The 21,933-nt window shown below is 34.9% G+C and overlaps 1 pseudogene; it reads left to right on the forward strand.

Annotated features, from left to right (window-relative positions):
* Positions 1-21,933, forward strand: part of LOC125261835 — a 58,376-nt pseudogene that overhangs the window by 20,248 nt on the left and 16,195 nt on the right.

The raw sequence follows: 21,933 nt of genomic DNA on the forward strand, positions 1-21,933 counted from the left end.
TATCATGCAATGTCAAACCTGTTAACATTTTTGAAGTGTACATTTAAACACTTATTTATTTAAAGTAACATAATCATTATCTACAAGTAATATCCCTTTAAAGTGTACAAAATGTGTTTTTGTGATCTGTTCTGTAAGCTAGCAAATAGCAAATTAGCTTGAAATTGTCAAACCTGTTACCGTCAACCCTGTTATTTTTAGGGTAACAGGTCATGACCAGGCCCGGATTAAGAACACGTTGGGTCCTGGGGCTATAGCAACACCAAGGGCCCCCTTTCATATGATTGCCATGCCACAGTGTCTTGTACCACAAGAATTTTTTTTTTATTGTTATTATTTTTATATTTTTACAAATTTCATTTTATCAAATAATTTTATATAAGCACAAGCACACTAAATATTCCATGCTATTTAACATATTTTAAAATATATTTAACATATAAAATATTTAACATATTTTAAAATTGTATTGCATATATTGCTGACACAATAATTCTTTCCTCTGATTAACACAAAATAAACTATTTTGAAGAATGTGGGTAACCAAACAGTTGATGGTCCCCAGTGATTTCCACATTATATTTTTTTCCTACTATGAAAATTAATGGGGACCAGCAACTGTTAGGTTACCCACATTCTTCAAAATATTTTCTTTTGTGTTCAACAGAAGAAAGAAACTCATTCAGGTTTAAAACAACTTGAAAGGGAGCATGTGATGACAGGATTTTAATTTTTGGGTGAACTATCCCTTTAAGGACAAGGGTCCGCATGCTAACTATTAGGATGCTGTCACTTTAAGACCTGCACGTGTGTGATTGCGAATAAGTGCAGTGTCCCGTGAGTAACTCTACCGCTGTGTTAACATGTGATGTGAATGTGTCGAGGTCGAGTTGTACGGATTGAGGCACCAGAACTGCAACTGATAGAATGTGCTTCAAAGGCAGATAGTGGAGACGACATTGATGTTCGTCATAAAACAGTAGGAAAGTTAATTCGGGATTTTTACAGGGGTGATGATGATGAGATTAAAACACTGACATTCTGAATTCAAATGGCAATAAAATCAATCGACTCGTCCCTGTAAATGTTGAAAATCATTACACTGTATTCAGCACTAACTAGGCTACAATAATATGTGAGCAACGTGTATGTACATGTTTGTGTTTTTGAAGGAATAACGTTTATGCGTGGTTATTGAAAAAAACAAAAAACTTAAGTCACTGAAATAAGGCCAAAAAAATAATATTAAAACTGTGTTCACAAGACTTCTGGGTATTGGAGGTTGTAGACTAGAGTTTTTGCTTCAAAATTATGTAAAAATTATGCTGACTACTCTTTCATATAAAACAATAGAGAGATTTAAATTTTCGAAAACATCTTTGGTCAAGAAACACAGTATGCGTGGAGGCGTGAATCGTCATGAATAATGGATGATTCTCACCCGAGAAGACAAAAGAATCGCATAATAATGACCTGAAATGACTTGCATAATAATGAGCTCTTTCAGTCAGGTAGGCTGTGAAAAAACCCTCTGTGATCATGTGGTGTATATCAAACATACAGAAAAAACAGCAATATTTATATTTATATTTTATATAAACTATTATATTCTTTAAAATATAATGTATTTGTGTGATGCAAAGTGTCTGAACAATTATGTTACCTCTGTGGCATTTCATATAGGCTTTTAGCTTAATAGCATGCACATTTGGAGAAATATTGATGGATTCTCATATGTTTATGTCAATTTTCTATACAGAGGAGTAATATTTATTCAGGATTTATTGTCATTACTATGAGCGTTGGATACTGTGTTTTCAATTCATACTTGCAGCCGGAGGGCGCTCTGTACACAATGCCTGCTAAAGAAGAATAGGCAATCCAGGAACTAACCGAACAGAGGCCCGAGATCGCTAACTATGGCTATTCAAAACACTTTTCAAGACGATAAATACATGATTGAGACGATGTATGCATGTATTGACTGAATTTGCATCTGAATAGCACTCGCTCCGTGGGCGTGGCTGCATTAGCGGATAATGAGCTGAATCAAGGACTTCTGACATGGCTCTCTTTTCATACAGATTACATAAACAGAGAATATTTGTTTTCGATTTGACTTACACGATTTAAAACCTGACATTTCAACATTTTTTTTGACATAAGTCTATTTTTTTGTGATTAGTATTCACTAAGTTACAGTTCATTTTCTGAGAACTATCAGATTGGACTTTGTTCAGAGGGAGACGAGAGATCACGCATCATGTTAGTTTTCTTTATTTTACAAAAAGCACAACATTTTATTGTTAGTCTGAGTGTACACAAATAAAAGAAGATATTCCATAGATTAAAATGGTGTATAACTCTTAATTGTATGTGCAACATTGACGGAGTATTTTGAGTCTCTTTCACACTGGTAAGAAAAAAAACGCGGTGGTATCGCCGGCGATACCTCAGACCTCAGAATGTTAAAGGTCCCGTTCTTCGTGATCCCATGTTTCAAACTTTAGTTAGTGTGTAATGTTGTTGTTAGAGTATAAATAAAATCTGTAAAATTTTAAAGCTCAAAGTTCAATGCCAAGCGAGATATTTTATTTAACAGAAGTCGCCTACATCGAACGGCCAGTTTGGACTACATCCCTCTACTTCCTTCTTTAATGACGTCACTAAAACAGTTTTTTGACTAACCTCCGCCCACAGGAATACACAAGAGTTGCGTTTGTAGAGTGTGTTTGTCGCCATGTCGTCGAAACGCTGTTATTTTCATCCCGCAGTCCAATCACCGGGTCTGACTCCGGCTCAAATTGATAGGGTAAAGTTAAAGACATGTTTACAATAACACTGAGCGCATGCATCTCCACGTTATGGTAAGAGGCGTGACCTTTCCGGGCAAGATGCGCTAAACTGCTGTCGAATCACAACACAGGAACCGCTGGCACAATCAGAACTCGTTACGTATTTCTGAAGGAGGGACTTCATAGAACAAGGAAGTCATCAGCCCGTTTTTATGACAGTGGAAACAGCGGTATACAGATAAGTAAATTATGTGAAAAATACTGTGTTTTTTTACACGCGAAACATGAACACATGTTATATTGTGTAGCGAAAATTAACTCAAAGGGGAAATATTAATAATTATTCATAACTCATTATGATTATTAATTATGATTAATTATGAATATGCAAATCCGTTAATCAGATTAACTGGACGTAGCTACATTAAAATTAACATTACAATCAGTTAACCTGTTCGTCCAGTGAACGCTCAGTGTTGATTGTTTATTAATTCTAAGAAATGTCAATTTCCAAGTTATGGAAAAATAATATTTCTTATTGTACTGTACTACTCACGTAGTCCGGATCTATCACTTAAGAGGCAATTCATTAGCAGACAGAGTCAGAACCAAACGTGTATTGTGCACAATCTTTATTAACTAACTCACAAACACATAACTAAACTAACAAACACATAACATAACATACATAAAGGGTCACACACACACACACACACACACACACGCAAGTCAGAATGAGTAATGATAGTGTTGAACTGGAAGAGATGCTGTTACTAGAGCTACATGAAATGTCAAAGGCAATCTGGAAAGGACTCATCAGTTTCTTTTAGCAATAGCAAAGGTAAAGTCTTTACAAATCAATACTAAATCGCTGTTTAGCATTAAAATGTACGATACTTGCAAGATGCCTTTAGGCTGAAGAGCGTCGGATCTGCAGGTTGAGGATAACTCTTGAAGTTATCATCTGAAGTTGTTGCCAGTCTGTTGGGTGATGAGCACATGGCTGGGTGTTGTAGGCCAGGGGCCTACCAGCCTTGCGGCCGGGCCTAGAGAGGCCGGCCGCAAGGAGATTTTTTCGGTCCAGAAGCAAGGAAGAAGAAGAGAGGGAGTGGCACTGTTCGCTGGTTTTTAACCTCTGGTCAAAGTCACACCTCTCAGTTGTTGACCGGACCAATGAAGATGTTGTAATTCTGGGTGGCAACACCCCTCCTGTCAGGGCTTTTACAACCCAGAAATATTAACAAGCTGAGTTCTTGAATCAGAACTATTAAATATTCTTTTAATACTGATGTGTTGCACAGGTATGGATGTACCGCATACACAAACATTTAAATCTTCCCGCTACTAACGTATAGACACTAAACATGGCATGATTGAAGTTACCGTGCAGGTCATAACATTTAACAATCATCAAACATGTAAATACAATGAGTACAATACAACATCAGTAATAATGGATACCATTTCCTGAGAAGGAATCATTTATAGCACAGTCTGTCTATACATTAATGCCATAGAGTCTGTGTTCTGTGTGGAAAATGCAGGGAAGATGCAGATTTTCTGTGTCTCTACTCTGTTCTCCATGCGGCAACCACATTCCTCAGCGCAATAAACTTGTAACTGAAAACTTCCCGGGGGATGGGGACAGACTCCAGAGTGAGCTTAAAACTATTGGTTAACTAACCAATAATTGTGTCTGATTTGCCTCAGTCATTACAATTGCACACTATAAAGACAATCAAAGCTTCAAAAAAACATGAAAAACGGGACCTTTAAACAACCATGTTGGAATATGTATCATGGCCATATTCCAGGATGACAATCCCAATATTCATCAGGGTTAAAGGATGGTTCAGAGAGCACAAAGAATCATTTTCACACATGAATGGGCACTTCTGAGTCCTGACTTTAACCTGTAAGACTAACCTCTTGATGGAAATAAATGTTCTGATGTTATTTCCATCAGGAGGTGCATACATTTTTGGTTAAGATCTTGTATTGACAATGCAAGAGCTGAGCACTCTGTAAAGTCTCCTCCAGCACATCCCAAAGACTTCCACTGAGGTTAAAGTCAGGGCTCAGAAGTGTCCTATGTGAAAATGATTCTTTGTACTCTGTGAACCATTCTTTCACAGTTTTAACCCTGTTGAATATTGGTATTGTTATCCTAGATTATGGCCATGATACATCTTTCAACACATTTGTTTAAGAAAAGAAAAGCTACACACTACATCTCTTATGGTTAAAAGAACCATTGCCAAACATATAACATGCTAGAAACATAATAATCACTGTAATAATGATCCATTCATAGGTTCTTAAGTATTTACCTATTAAAATCCAAACAACAACCTTTTTTTTGGCCATGCACAGGGGGGCAGTGAATATTTTGAGCTCTGTGAGGGGACACACTGACACAGACAAAACGTATGGACGCATGGGTCTAATTACAGTAGCCTTAAAACATTTCTAAAGCGTGCATATGCACAGATTTGATCTTAGAGTCTTAAATTCACGCCAACACTCATATTTATAAAAACATGGGAAAGTGCTTAGCGCCACATCAGAGTCTGAACAGACGTACAGTATACACTTTTCCTTGTCAGATTACTGCAGGTTTTTAGGAAATCTAAGCTACTCTTACAGCTCGGCATTCTAAATTAAACGATTTGGACGATGACTGGTGATATTTTATATGTAAATGACATTAATTAGGTGTTGTTTACAACACCGAGAACTAAAACCATTCAGCTGCGCACAAGTTCAAGATTATTTGCGATTTAGGCTATATATTTCACATCTGAAAGATAGACATACGCTCGTTTTCTGTGTATACGTTCATTCTAAGAATCTCACATACGCACATCTGAGAAATGATCGTAAGATCAAATTTAGGACAGTTTCTGTGCAACATTTTATAAATAAGGCTCTTTATCTCTTAGAAATTGAATGTTTCACTAATACAGCCATGCAAAGTGAATGCAAAACAATATAATGTAAATTAAAAAGTAAGAAACTTTACAGTATTATGTAAAAAAATATGTAGATTGTATGCTGAAGTATGTGTGTCCCGTCATCCCTGTTACTCTGGTCAGTCCTGTTACCATTATGTCAATCCTGTTACTGTCATTAATTTCATAAATAATGTAAAAATAATATTTGATATGGCCTCCCAAGTTTTTCAGTTGTAGCAATCACATTATTTTGTTTTGGACAAAGCCTTTCTTTTAATATCTCTCTTGTAAATATATATATATTTTTCTTAATTGACAGGTGATCAGCCTTCAAAATTAGGATGTTTTTGGTCATCTGAATGACAAATATAAGATTTGTTTAAAAAATACCAAATTTGAAAAGACCCCAGTGAAAAAAGGGACAAAAATACTGCTCGTATATGTAAAAACTATTACATAGTTCTAATTAAAACTGTAGTTTTTATATATATATATATATATATATATATATATATATATATATATAATATTATAAATATAGTGATGATTATGTCTGTAAAAGGGTTGACAAAAATATCAAAACATGAGGAAGAAAAGTAGTAATAAAATAAAAAATGATATAGCCTGAGATGGCCCAATACAATTTCTTGTCATTTTAAGTTGTCTTCATTTCATAGATATAATTTTTTTAAAAATTAAACTTATTTTATTTTTTTAATTTTTCAAAGTTGAAAAGACACAGATTTTGTGGAATGACCCACCAACCAAATTTTTGTTATCAATTTCCTGTAACCAATGATCAGTAATCTGAGTCAAAGCTGTAGTCGTGAAGTGACCCTTTTTATATGCATGCTGATAAATTGTATTTAACCCATTTACTGCAAAATACTCCTGTATTTGATCATATACTAGTTTTTCCATAATTTTACTTATTGCAGGTAACAAGCGAATTGGTCGGCTATTTTGACCTTAAAATGGTTCTTTGTTATTTTTTATTAAATGTATAATTTTTGCTATCTTCCACTGTGATGGAAATACACATTTCAATAAACTTAAATTGATTATATGAGTAACAGGCAAAACAATTAAATCTGCCACCAACTTTAACAACTTGATCTCAAGGTTGTCAAAACCCGAGGGTTTATCTTTACTTGCCCGTAGTAATTTTATAGCGTTGTCTACTGTTACAGTCTTAAATCTGAAATGACATATTTTAGACTTCATTATAATATTTCTTATTAATCTATATGAAATATTCCTATCTTGTCCAAACTCCATGGCCTGTCTCATTTTTTTTTATTTTGTTTTTTGAAAAATTGGCCCAAGTAATTAGCAATATTGTATGGTTTAGTGAGATAAATCCCATCAGCCTCCAACCATGTTGTAAGCAATTTAGGCTTCCTTCCCATTAGTTCATTTAATGTACTCCATACTTTTGCATTATCCCTCTTAGTATCCTTAATCTTTCTTTGATAATATAGACGTTTTTTAGGTTTATTTAATTTTGTGACATAATTTCTCTATGTATTCCACTGTACAACATCATCAGATTTAATTGCTTCTATCTTAGCTTGATTACTTTGCTTCATATATTCCTTGAGCTCTTGGTCCAGCCATGGAGCCGAGACATTTCTCACAGTTTGTTTTCTGATAGGAGCGTATTTGTCTATCACCTGTGCTATCAAGTTATTAAAGATGGCCACAGCCCTATTTGGATCCTGCTCTTGTGTTACCTCAGTCCAATCCATACTCCTTACTTTTGATATAAAATCATTTTCTTTAAAGTTTTTAAAAGTCCTTTTACAAATAAATTTTTGACCTGATTTTGGAACCTTTGTTATTCTTTTAACCACAGTTAAATGATGGTCGCTGCAGCCAACTGGAATAGAGACAGCCGCAGAACACAACTCAATTACATTTGTAAAAATCAAATCAATAAGAGTTGCTGAATATGCCCCATCAGCTTTAAAGCTTACTCTTGTCACCTCGTCCTAACTCAGTGTCATGTTTTCAGCCGTATCATCGATAAAGAGATGCTTCTGCCTATCAGTCCATGTGTGGAAATTTTCGTATGTCTATCATTTTGCTTAATCAATCAGAATCATTCAACCTGTAACTTAGACCTTGGTGAAATGTAAAACTGTGGTGTGAAAATGCAATGTAAGTAGAGTGGCATATGACCTCCTTGTGAGAACTGAAGCTGGCTTCTGCTGATGAAACTGAAAACTGTTCTCTTCAGTACATTTTTCTTCAATTTATTATAATTGAAGACTCTAACTGTAAATTCCCCTAAAATGCCCTTATGTTTGCCTGCTTTTGTGAAAAGAGTATGTGTGACTCTTGAGTTAGAGAGGAATTTCAAACGATTTAACCCTCTGGGTTCTGAGGATTTTTGAGGCCCTGAAGAAGTTTTGACATGCCCAGACTTTTGTGTTCTTTTCAGTTTTTATAATCATATTAATGACAAAAGTTTCATTACACTGTATTCAGCACAAACTACACTACCATAATATGTGAGCGACATTGTACATATACAAACATGTACATACATGTTGCTCGCCTATTATGGTAGCCTAATTTGTGCTGAATACAGTGTAATGAAACTTTTGTCATTAATATGATTATTTTGAGAGAATTATGTTCATGCATGGTTATTGTAAAGCAAAAAAACAAAACAAAACAAAACAAAAAAAACACTGAAATAATGCCACAAAACAAATACTAAATATGTGCCCTCAAGACTTCTGGGTACTGAATGTAGAAGTATAGAATTAGTATGCATGGAGATGTGAAAATCCTGAATAATGCTATGATTCACACCTGAAGAGACAAAGACCTGCATAATGAGCCGCATAATGAGCCTTTCAGTCAGGTCTGTGTGGAAAGAATGGAATATTAATATATTAATATAAAGAGTGGAATATTCTGAGGAGTAGTTTACTTTGTAGTTTATTTAGAATACATTTAATATATTTAATATAATATATAGAATATATTTCTGTGTATAATAATTAATTATGTATATATAAATACAGGCACGTGTATAAATTGTAGAAATATATGCATGTATATATAAATAATATATATATATATATATATATATATATATATGCATGTGTGTGTGTCACAGTCACTGTCTGTCTCACCTACCCTGGACTCCCAGCATCCCTCTGGTTCCTCATCTGCACTCACTCACCAATCACCTGCACCTGAAAGCCATCACCATTGTGAGCACTACTTAAGCCCCATGTTGACTCCACCACATGGTCTGGTCTCGTCTACGAATAGCACAACGTTATTACCCGCTCCTTACCTGGATTACCTGCCTTTCGTCTACTCCCGTCTACTTCCGTCTGCCATCTGTCTTTCTGTGTCTGCCAGTCTGTCTTCTCCTTGCCATCCAAAACAACGCATCTGCCCCATTTATTAACACAGAGACACACAGAACATTCAGGGTTTTTTTTTGTCAATATTGGAATTAGAATAAAGAACTTAAGAATAAAAAACGTATTATTCACAATCCTCATCTTGATCAAGTTGATTCTCAAAATGAAATTGAAAATCAGTCAGGATTTTTCAATTTCAATTGAGGTAAATCCTGTTAGAATTATTCCTCACCACATCTCAAAACGATTAAAAGTACATAAAACTGACTAATCCTGCTTTCCCATGCTATCAGAAATTTGATAATTCGAAATGGGAGGGCGTTCATGTGCATTTTTTACCTAGGAAACTCTTATTTAAGATAATTCTGAGAGCACGTGAAGGCAGATGCATTTTTCGAGCTGATGCAGGCATTGTTGACTCTGTTTGTATAGATCAGAATTTGTGATTGAATAGTGTGCACCGTCCATGGACGTGGCCGCATTAGCGAATAATGAGGTGACTCATGAACGACTGACATCTCTCTCTTTTTTCAGATTATATAAACAGAATATTTGTTTTCCATTTGACTTGCATAATTTAAAACCTGACATTTCATCGTTTCTTTAGAGATATGTCTCATGTTTGTGTGATTAGTATTCTGTAAGTTACAGTTCATTATCTGAGGATTATCAGAATGGACTTCATTCAAGGTGAGACAACAAGATTGTGCATCATATTAGTTTTCTTTATTTTGCAAAAATCACAACATTTTGTTTTTGAGGGTACACAAATAAAAGACATTTCACAGATTTGAAAGATACATTATAAATATTTGTATATCCAAAATTGATAGAGTATTTTGAGTTTTTCGCACTGGTAAGAAAAAACTGAGGTGGTATCGCCGGTGCAACCGTCGACCCCTGAGTGTTAGCAGATGAGTTTCGATGAGATGCCTTTTGAGAGACTTGGCCTCATGACCTGATCTTATCATAGCTTCATTTTATTATTCTAATATCTTTTTCAGTGAATCAGTGAAAGACGATGACAACTGTGAAGGAGCTGCTCAAGAACTCACTACATGAACTGGTAAAATATGATCTGAAGCAGTTTCAGTGGCACTTAAAGGACCATGGGCATATTTCAAATTCTGAAATGGAGGATACAGATGTATTAGACACAGTGGATAAGATGGTGGCACTATTTGGACCTGAAAAAGCTGTGAAGATCACAGCAAATATCCTGAGAAAGATTAACCAGAACCATCTAGCCGAATCGTTTGAGAACAAACACAAGGAAGGTAAAATATTAAAATGACACTAATTCAATTAAACTGTAAAAAATTATATAATGTCTTTCAGTTTTTCTCTTTGATTTATGTGTTTATGTATTTAATGTAGCTGTATTTTCATTCAGGTTAATCTCTCTCTCTTCCCCCCTCTCTCTCTCTCTCTCTCTCTCACCCACACACACAGCTCAGGCTGAGGGCAATACAGAGACTTCCACCCCTGTTGGAGCTGATTCCAAACCAATAAGGGGTAAATAAAGATCATTGTTTTTATACACAATTACCCTGTACCTAAGTTCATATTTTAGTCAAATTTAGACACAATAGAGTGCCCTAAAAAGCAAGAAAAAAAGAACAACACAATTTAAATAGCTCTAAAGTTGCAGCTTAACCTGTTGAATATGAAAAACGGAGTCGTTACCTTTTCATTGAAATATGAGCGTCAGCCTCAGCCATTGAGAAAAAAATCCTGTGAGATCGTCATCAGAAAACTCCACAAAATAACATCCCTCAGGGCTTTTAGCTTAAAGGCATGTACATTTGGAGAAATATTGATGGATTGTCATACGTTTATGTCAATTTTCTATACAGAGGAGTAATATTTATGAATTTTTTACCCAAAACGCGCTGTTGTTGTCATATTAACGCTGTATACACTGACAACTGTGTTTTACAACTCATACCTGAAGCCGGAGGGCACTCTGTACACACTTAGTCCACAAATGCGTCACGGAAGAAAAAATATACCATGTGACCTCTAAGGAAATAACACAGAGATCGCTGAAAACATCAATACATCTGCAAATCGACACTTTTGAAAGTAATAATTACACGATTGTGACGATATGTAGTTTATCTTTGTTCATTACGACATGTCTAGTATTAATAATAGATAGATTATATTAATAATGCAATGCTAATCGAGATAGCTTTTCTCATTGTGCAGAATAGTATACAATGATATATTTTCTGTCTGATTTTTATCCGAAACCACATCACATCAAAGAAGGTTATTAAAAACACTCGACTTGTAAGTTTGGAGCAAAAACATGGTTTTAATCTTATAAATTGTCGTGTTTTGTTGGTGTGCTAAGCTAACATGCTAGCGAGCCCAGAAATGCACCTGTTATAATAATGCAAATAAATAATTTTGAATTGTACAGCTCAATGATTTTTTTCTTGCTTTTTTTCAAGAAGGGCATTAGATACAGTTTTAAAGAAAGTGAAGTGAGAAGTTTGGTAAAAGAAATGAGGGATTAAATCTTGAATAGTAATTATAATAGGGACAAAAGAAAAGAATAATCAGAGCCATAAAAAGGCTGGAGAGGTGTAAATGTTTTCAGGGGAGACTGAAACTGAATCGGGCAATTATCACCACATGACAAACTAGACAATACATTTGAATAGATGCTTAGATGACGACAATAAACACCAGTTAGCACTTTAGAGTCTTTTCAAAATAAAATCAGATGACATGGTCTTACAAAACATGTAATAAAACTCAGAGTTTTAAACTTATCATCTTCAGTTTTGAAATATAACATGGTCAGACATGTGGCTTTAGCTGCAGTGCATTTCTAGATTGCTAAAAGGCCAACTTCACTTTTATTTCCATAAAGATATTTCATAAAAAATAATTTCTAATAACTTTTCAAAATTTGAAGCTATTTTTAACTATTTTCTTCATTGTGACAATAACTAATTATGACTTTACAATAAACTGTAAAGTGTCTGCTTTCAAATGAGACCTTACTTGTGCTTTTAGTGCAAAAGGTTCATGAACTGTATCTGTTTTAGTTTGGGTATGTCATTTCTTGGGATTTTCCAAAAGCGGGGGTGCTGGCTAACAGGTTAAATTATTTGAACACAACCTTTAACTCTCTGGGGTCTGAGGCTGATTTGGGATCCTGGAGTAGTTTTGACATGACCGGACATTTGCGCTTTTTCAATTGCTAATAAACAGATTATTGACAAAAGTCTTATTACACTGTATTCAGAACAAACTATGCTACAATAATATGTACTTGTACAAGTATGTACTTGTACATACAAGACTGGGAACTGTATATTTTAGTCTGGAGTTTTTGCTTCAAATGATTTGAAAATACATAAAACAACGTATTGATTTTAAATTTCCAGTAAGTGATCTCAGTATCATGCAGTCCAATGTGGGCCAATATCTGGTCACTATGATTCTCAAATCTATGAGATAAAAGAAAAAAAACACCTCTGTGAGCATGCTGTTAACAGGATCATATCAGCTATTGTATTAACGTTAATATAATGTCCACTCTTAACAGAAAACATGATTTTTGTGATCTCATGCATGCACATATTATTGCACTTCTTGTGAAGAAAATTTTGTCTAGGCCTACTATATTTTAAACTACAGCATCGGTCAAAAGATTGGACACATTACCATTTTTTCCCCCTGGTTTCACAGGCAAGGCTTAAGATAGTCCTGGACTAAAATGCATATTTGAGCTGTTTTAACTGAAAGTAACAACTTGCACTGACAGATCTTAAAGTATGTCAGAGCCATTGTTTTGTCTCAAGATGCACACCAGTAATGTTTTCTTCTAGTGTGCATTTATAGAAACTACTTAAAAATCCTAATTAAACTAAGGCCTAAGGCCTCAAACTTTCAGGCATGCTGCTGTTTTTTCTAACATGTCAAACATTTCAAACATTTCACAGGTCATTTCTGTGAGACAAATTTGATTATTTATGGGAGACAAATTTTAAGTAATAGCAGGAAAAAACTAAATATAGTAAATTTCAAAATGGCAACACTTGTAATAGGTGGACCTATTATAAGACATCAGTTATTATCAGCATGAGAAGAGTAATCAGGTGTGATAAGAATTTAATTTCTAGAGCAAAACTTTTAAAAGCTATAACTAAAAAGAATGGAATTTGAACTGGGAGTGGTGCTACAGAGTGTGTTCTAGAGAATCCAAATTTGGTCAGGTTCAGGTGTCTATTCATGTCCACCCCAATAAGTGTGTAAGATTTCAACATTGTCCTGTGAAGGAAAGACTCCCAGTCAGAGTTAGAAAATTATTAATAAGGAAACAAACAGTAACAATAGGTGCAACAAAGCTTCAGTGCTTAGCCTATAATAAACTACCAGCAGCATTTGCAGGGCCAAGCTTTAGTCAGATGGTTAATGATGATTTAAAAGACATAGTTATAAATACTTATACTTGTAGTATTATCACATGAAATTTTGTGATTAAAAATTTGGCCTCACATTCTGCTTGTTTTCTTTTTGCTGTCTTTTTCTCAAAGTTGCCACTGCAGAGGATAGTGAAGCTGCTCTTCATCAATACAGAGACATCAGCTTCCGATTGAAAAACAAATTAAAACAGGACTACAAGCGGATATTGGTTGGTAACTCTCAGACTGGTCATCGGCATTACCTAAATGATATATACACTGATCTATATGTAGTGGAAAATGAGACTGGAGGAATAGTGAGTGAGCATGAGGTGAGAAAGATCGAATTAAGTCACAACCGATCTGACACACCAATACAGTGCAATGACATATTCCAAGTCCAGTGTGACAAAGGTGAACAAAACAGAAAAGTACTGACGATGGGAATCGCTGGAGTGGGAAAGACTGTCTCTGTCAATAAATTCATCCTTGACTGGGCTGAAGGAAAAGAAAATCAGGATATAGCCTTAATTTTCCCTCTGCCGTTCCGTCAGCTAAACCTGATTACAGAGAACTGCAGTCTCATGGAACTGCTTAACAAACACTTATTTAATGATCCTAAAGAACTGCCTTCTCTTCCTGAAGGTGATGGTAAGGTCTTGTTCATTTTTGATGGGCTGGATGAATGTCGCTTACCTTTGAACTTTAAAGAAGGTGGCAGAATTACAGACGTTCACAAAAAAACAACAGTGAGTAAGATAATAACAAACCTTATCAAGACAGACCTGCTTCCCTCTGCTCTCATCTGGATCACATCCAGACCAGCAGCAGCCAGTCTGATACCCCGAGACTACATTGATCAAGTGACTGAAGTGCGAGGATTTAATGATGAGCAGAAAGAGCATTACTTCTACAAAAATAGCAGACCTGAGGTTGCTGGAAACATTATCCGTCACATCAGGAAATCCAGAAGTCTGTACATTATGTGCCACATCCCTGTGTTCTGCTGGATCTCTCTTATTGTTCTTCAGCCTCTTCTGGCTCAAGAGAGCAATGAGAAAATTCCCACAACTCTCACAGGCATGTACACAAGCTTTGTACTTTCTCAGATGCAGCAGATGGAAAAGAAGTACAGTGAAGATCCTGCACCTGAAGCCAATGACAGGGCTTTTTATGAGGTTATTTTGAAGCTTGGGAAACTGGCCTTTCAACAGCTGGAGAAAGGGAATCTGATTTTCTACAAAGAAGATCTTAAGGGATGTGGACTAGATGTCAGTGAAGGGCCGGTGTACTCTGGGTTATGCACTCAGATCTTTCAAGAGGAAAAGGTTTCAGCCAGAAATGTTTACAGCTTCGTACATCTCAGCGTACAGGAATTTCTTGCTGCACTATATGTGTTTTTCATTAACAAAGACAAGGCGGCAAACCCATTTGTTCAATGCTGGAAAGAAATGGCAGATAAATTCTTCAAAAAGCCACTGTTTGAACTTCATAAGGCTGCAATCAAGAAGTCTTTAGAAAGCAAGAACGGACACCTGGACCTTTTCCTTCGGTTCCTTCTGGGTCTCTCATTGGACTCCAATCAGAATGACCTGAAAGAATTACTGCCAGGACTGGAACTGAAAACAGAGAATGTTAAAAACACTGTTGACTATATCAAAAAGAAAATAGAGAAGGAGAAATCAGTAGAGAGAACCATCAATCTCTCCCACTGTCTCAGTGAATTGAAAGATGACTTTGTTGAGGAAATCCAGGAGAATCTGAGATCAGGAAATCTTTCAGCACAGAATCTTTCCTCTGCTCAGTGGTCTGGTCTGGTGTTTGTGCTCCTCATGTCAGAGGAGATTCAAGAGAAGTTTGAACTGCAGAAATACAGAAGATCTGATGAAGCACTGATGAGACTGCTGCCAGTGATCAAAAACACCAAAAGAGCACTGTAAGAGACTATTGTACATTCATTTATGTAAACTGTTAGTCATTTTTATTGGGTCTTTATTTTACACGTGTTACTTGTTGGTCAAGATGAATAAATATTCTTAATTGTATCATAAATTAACATTTTCCCTGCCAGCATTTTTTTAAAGTTGCCAGCCACTGCCAGGATTTTTAAAAACTTTCACAAAATTTTCATGGCCCCCAGAATACTTAGTTGAATGAATGAACATACAATGTCAAAATAAAGAACAGACCCCCTGCTATTTTACTTTTTACATTCTTTTTTTTTTTAATCAACACTTGCAAAAAAAAAATAAAAATAAATAAACATTCACAAAAAGCTGAGAAAACCATGTTTTTTTTTTTTTATCAAAGACTACATCTGGATCAGATTCAGAACGGTGATCAAAACATAGAGTAGATTGCATACATAAATGCCCCTGAAGCTTGCACAGTCTTATCCCTCTTTGGGATCTCATTCTCATTCATAAATCAAAAGCTTTGATTTATATGCTGTTTAATGTTTCATGACTGCTTTAGCTTGCATGCATATAATCAGTGCTTTTCTTGATTCCTTCTGATTCTTCTTTGCCTGTGTTTTGATCTGGAGGTTGCATACTCTTTAAACATTTTTATAATAGCGCCCCCTGCCATATACCAGTGAAAACATGGATTGCTGAAAAATGATATCAGTGTTAGGGAAGCGTTGTGTAATGAATTATGGAAAATCTTGTCAATGGTAGGGAAAGAGTTTAGGAAAATGAAAATACTGGTTTGATGTTTTAAGAGAAAATAGTTTTAGCTTTGCTTACATAACTACAGTCAAATGTTTTTCTAAGCTATCTATGTTCCAAATTATAAACTCTACCTAATAAGCACAAATATTGCTGTTTGATTTGTTCTCTACACAGGTTGCATAGCTGTAATCTCACTGCTCAGTGTTGTGAGAGTTTGTCTTCAATTTTACAATCCTCAAACTCTGTCCTGAGAGAGCTGGACCTGAGTGAAAATGAGTTGCAGGATTCTGGAGTGAAATTTCTTTCTGATGGACTGAAGAGCCCAGACTGTCAGCTGGAGACACTGAGGTTTGAGTTAAACTACTTGACTTATTTATTTTGCATTAAATTAATGAATAAAGATCACACTAAGATTTATTCTGTATGCAATTATTTTATTTCTTGTTCAGATTTTCCAAATGTAATCTCACTGCTCAGTCCTGTGAGAGTTTATCTTCAGCTCTACAATCCTCAATCTCTTTCCTGAGAGAACTGGATCTTAGTAACAATGACCTGCAGGATTCAGGAGTGAAATTTCTTTCTGATGGACTGAAGAGTCCAAACTTTCAGCTGCAGATTCTGAGGTTTGAGTTCAAATACTTTATTTATTGCATTACATTAATTAATAAAACCCCCAATAATATCTCTTCTGTAAACAATTATTTTTGTATTTCTTGTTCAGATTTTCCAAATGTAATCTGACTGCTCAGTGTTGTGAGAGTTTGTCTTCAGCTCTTCAATCCTCAAACTCTGTCCTAAAAGAGCTGGACCTGAGTAACAATGAGCTCCAGGATTCAGGAATCAAGCTGCTCTCTGATGGACTGATGAGTCCAAACTGTCAGTTGGAGACACTGAGGTTTGAGTTCAAATACTTTACTTATTTATTTTGTAGTAAATTAATTAGTACATATCACACTAATATTTATTCTATAATTACTTTATAGAATTACTGTTATAATTACTGTTTTTTGTTCAGATTCTCCACATGTTGTCTCACTGCTAAGTGCTGTAAGAGTTTGTCTTCACCTCTACAATCCTCAAACTCTGTTCTGAGAGAGCTGGACCTGAGTAACAATGACCTGAAGGATTCTGGAGTGAAGCTTCTTTCTGATGGACTGGAGAGTCCAAACTGTCAGCTGGAGATACTGAGGTAAATGGTTTTAAAATAATCAGCAAAATACTGCTCTCAAAAGAATTCCAGAACAAAAGTCAAAACAACATTTGCTGAAATTAGATTTTTTTTCCATATTTGTACAGATGTCCATATTTTCAGAGTTGAGAATAGGCGAGTTGAGTGATTATTATAAATTAAAGGTAAATTATTATAAATGAAGTATTAAATAATATCACAATACAATATCGACAGATTTTTTTCTTATGACTTTATGAAGTATGCAAAATGGCTTTAACCTTCTGGAGTCTGAGGTGTTTTCTGGGCCCTGGAAGTGTTTTTATGTGCCCTGAAATTTGTGCTTATTTACATTACATATACATTTTAATAGCTAAAGTCTGATTATGCTGTATTTAGCACAAACTCTGCTATAATATGTGAACAGGATGTATGAAAATGGTTGTAGTTTTGAGAAAATATAATTTATGCATGCTTAGTGAAAAATATATATTTTTAACTCATTGATATATGGCCATAAAACCCATACTGAATAATTGTTCAAAATATTATTGACAAATGGATCTTGTAGCTTAGAGTTTTTGCTTAAAAAAAAAAAGATGAAAAATCATCCTGCTCACTAATTCACATAAAACGGTATATTGATTTAAAAAATAAGAATTTTAAGTTTTGTATCAAAAAGGCTGTATACGAGGAGGTGTGAATAATAATGAATATTGATGATTTTCACACCTGGGAAGACAATGACCCTTTCCCTAATTCCACTGAAGATCTGCTATGTCTCCTATGGCCTTCGTGACTTTGTCATGACACCAACGATAGCGTCCCTCACTCAGTGCTTTTGGAGAGTTGCTAAGGATATGTTTCAGGGTGCCTCTCTTCAGGCACAAAGGGCAAGCTGGAGACACTGTCTTCCTCCAACAGAACAAGTTGGATGGGCTGTTCAAGCATGGTGCCATGCAGTGTGTTGGCTTACTGTCCCTCAGTGCTTAGGATGTACTCAGTACTTAGCTGTTCCATCTGCTGACCGCATTTTGATTATGGGTGATTTTAATATTCATGTCTGTTGTTCTGGTAAACCCATGGCCACATAATTTTTTTATTTAGTTAATTCTTTTAAATTATCTCAGTGTGTTTCTGTTCTGGACTTACACACGATCATGGGCATACACTTGACTTGCTTTTTTTATTGGAGAAAATGATAAATATTTGGTCGAAAAACAAAACGCTATCTTGGACCATATGCCTATTAGGTTTAACCTGTCTTCTGCAACAACAACAACAACAAAAAACTGTTATCAGCCCCCTAATTCTTGTCCTGGGTTATCACAACCTCTACACCTAAGGTGTTCTCAACTGCTTTTACTACTGAATTATACTTTCCTACAGAGTTGCACCCTATAGGATCTGATGAACTCTTTTAATCTTGTTTGGTCTGAGATCTTGGATAATTTTTAAAATTAGATGTCAAAAAGTAAAAAAAAACAACCTTGGTTAAATGATGTAACTCAAAATATAAAGCAGGTTTGTCGGCATGTAGAATGTAAGTGGATTAAAGATAAATTGCAAGTAGACACTATAGGTCCTAGTATACTATCGATTATTAGCAGTAGTTTATTTAATGGCACTGTTCAATTTGGGTTTATGCATGCTGTTATTGAACCAGCCTTAAAGAAAATGAACTTTCACAGGATTTAAAAAATGTCAGGCTTATTTCTAAATTGCCTTTTATGAATTAGATTTTTGAGAAAGTTGTACATAATCAACTTGCTGACTTAAAAATTATATAATTTTGGAAAACATAATTGATTGGAAATAACTTAATAGATATTTTCCAGTCCAAGACCAAACATAGTACAAAATCAGTATTATTAAAAGTTACAAACAATATCTTAAGTATTGACTCAGAGAAAAGTGTTGTCTTCAGTACTTCAGAACATGTGATTTTAATAGAAGGAAGTAGTCCTTAACCCTCTGGAGTCTGAGGCTGATTTGGGGCCTGGAGAAGTTTTGACATGCCCTGACATTTGTGCTTTTTTCAGTTGTTCATAAACATATTAATGGAAAAAGTGTCATTACATTGTATTCAGCACAAACTAGGCTACAATAATATGTGAGGAACATGTATGTACATGTTTGTATTTTTGAATGAATAACATTTATGCGTGGTTATTGAAAAAACAAAAAACTTAAGTCACTGAAATAAGGCCAAAAAAAGTATAGTAAATCTGTGTTTACAATACTTTAGGGTATTGGAGGTTGTAAACTAGAGTTTTTGCTTCAAAATTATGTAAAAATTATGCTGCCTACTCCTTCATATAAAACAATATATTGATTTAGTTTTTGTAAGACACTTTTTGCCAAGAAACACAGTATGCGTGGAGGCGTGAATCACCACTGAATAATGGGCCATTCTCACCTGAGAAGACAAAAGAATTGGATAGTAATGAGCTGAAATGACTTGCATATTAATGAGGCATTTCAGTCAGGTAGGCTGTGAAAAAAACCTTCTGTGATGTCTCAAGCTCATCATGATATATGAAACATACAGAAAAATATTATTACAATATAAAGTAATGGTTTTATATTATACTTTAAAATATAATGTATTTCTGTGATGCAAAGAGTCTGAATATAGGCTTTTAGTTTAAAAGCATGCACATTTGGAGAAATATTGGATTCTTTATGCTTATGTCAATTTTCTATACAGAGGAGTTATATTTATTTAATATTCATTGTCATTACTATGAGCGCTGGTGTTTTCAATTCATCCTTGAAGTCGGAGGGCGCTCTCTGTACATTTTTAGTCCACAAATTCATCTAAAAGAAGAAGAGGCTATTCCATGAATGGAGTTTCCAATTCATACTGCAGCCGGAGGCGCTAAAGAAACAAAAACTCATCTAAAATTCATCTATAGAAGAAAAGAAAACAGGAACTAACTGCATGTCTTCTAGAGCTCCCTTACCATGACTTTACATCCAGATAAACACTTTTCAAGACAATAAATACACGATTGAGACGATGAATGCATGTATTGCCTCTGAATTTGCGTCTGAATAGCGCTGGCTCCGTGGGCGTGGCCGCATTAGCGGATAATGAGCTGAATCACGGACTTCTGACATGGCTCTCTTTTCATACAGATTACATAAACACAGAAGGTTTGTTTTCGATTTCACTTACATGATTTAAAACCTGACATCTTAATGTTTTTTTAGACATAAGTTTAATTTTTCTGTGATTAGTATTCACTAAGTTACAGTTCATTTTCTGAGAACTATCAGATTGGACTTCGTTCAGAGGGAGAGGAGAAATCACGCATCATGTTAGTTTTCTTTATTTTACAAAAAGCACAACATTTTGTTTTTACTCTGAGTGTATACAAATAAAAGAAGATATTCTATAGTTTCAATTGATATATTACTTATGTCTCTATGACAAAAAATGACGGAGTATTTTAAGTCTGTTTTGCTGCAATGTGAAAAAAAACCTCCAAAACGCGCCGGCGCGTTTTCAGACCTCAGAGTGTTAAAGGGTCAGGAAACCTCAGAACACATTTATTTGAGCTGTGAACAGATACGTATAGGCTGCACATCATTGAAAACACTATAAAGGTACTCTATTTTATTTATAAGTTAAAAATATTTATAAGTTAAAAATATTTATTTTTGCATTTTTTATTGGAGGTTGTAGACTAGAGTTTTTGCTTCAGAATGAAGTAAAAATTATCATTCCTACTCCTTCATATAAAACAATAGAGAGATTTAAATTTTCTAAGACACTTTTGGTCAAGAAACACGGTATGCGGGGAGGCGTGAATCCTCATGTATAATGGGTGATTCTCACCTGAGAAGACAAAAGAATTGAATAATAATGACCTGAAATGACTTGCATATTAATGAGGCCTTTCAGTCAGGTAGGCTGTGAAAAAACCCTCTGTGATCATGCTGATAACAGGATTAAAGTCCACTCAGGACAAAAAAAAACATGATTTTTGTGATCTCATGCATGCACGTATTATTGCACATGATATGAAGAAAATTTTGTATAGGCCTATGTTAAATTACACTACCAGTCAAAAGATTGAACACATTGCCATTATAATGTTTTTAAAAGAAGTCTCAAGTCTCTAACCAAATAATGGTTTTCTATTTTAATATACTTTAAAATATAATGTATTTCTGTGATGCAAAGCGTCTGAACATTCCTACCTCTAGGGCATTTCATATAGGCTACTATATTTGTTATATTATAGAGCCTAAATGTTGATGTGCAGTTGACAAACTATACATCATTAAAAAGATCTAAGACTCAAGCTTCACATTTTGACTCTTAAAATCTTATATTGACCATAATTTCTTAATATGCTTAAAAGCATACACATTTGGAGAAATATTGATGGATTCTCATATGTTTATATCAATTTTCTATACAGAGGAGTAATATTTATTATTCTATATTTATTGTCATTATTATGAGCGCTGGATGCTGTGTTTTTAATTCATACTTGAGCCAGAGGGCGCTCTGCCCCTTTTG

Source organism: Megalobrama amblycephala, unplaced genomic scaffold (assembly GCF_018812025.1).
Source record: "Megalobrama amblycephala isolate DHTTF-2021 unplaced genomic scaffold, ASM1881202v1 scaffold501, whole genome shotgun sequence".
Lineage (NCBI taxonomy): Eukaryota > Metazoa > Chordata > Actinopteri > Cypriniformes > Xenocyprididae > Megalobrama > Megalobrama amblycephala.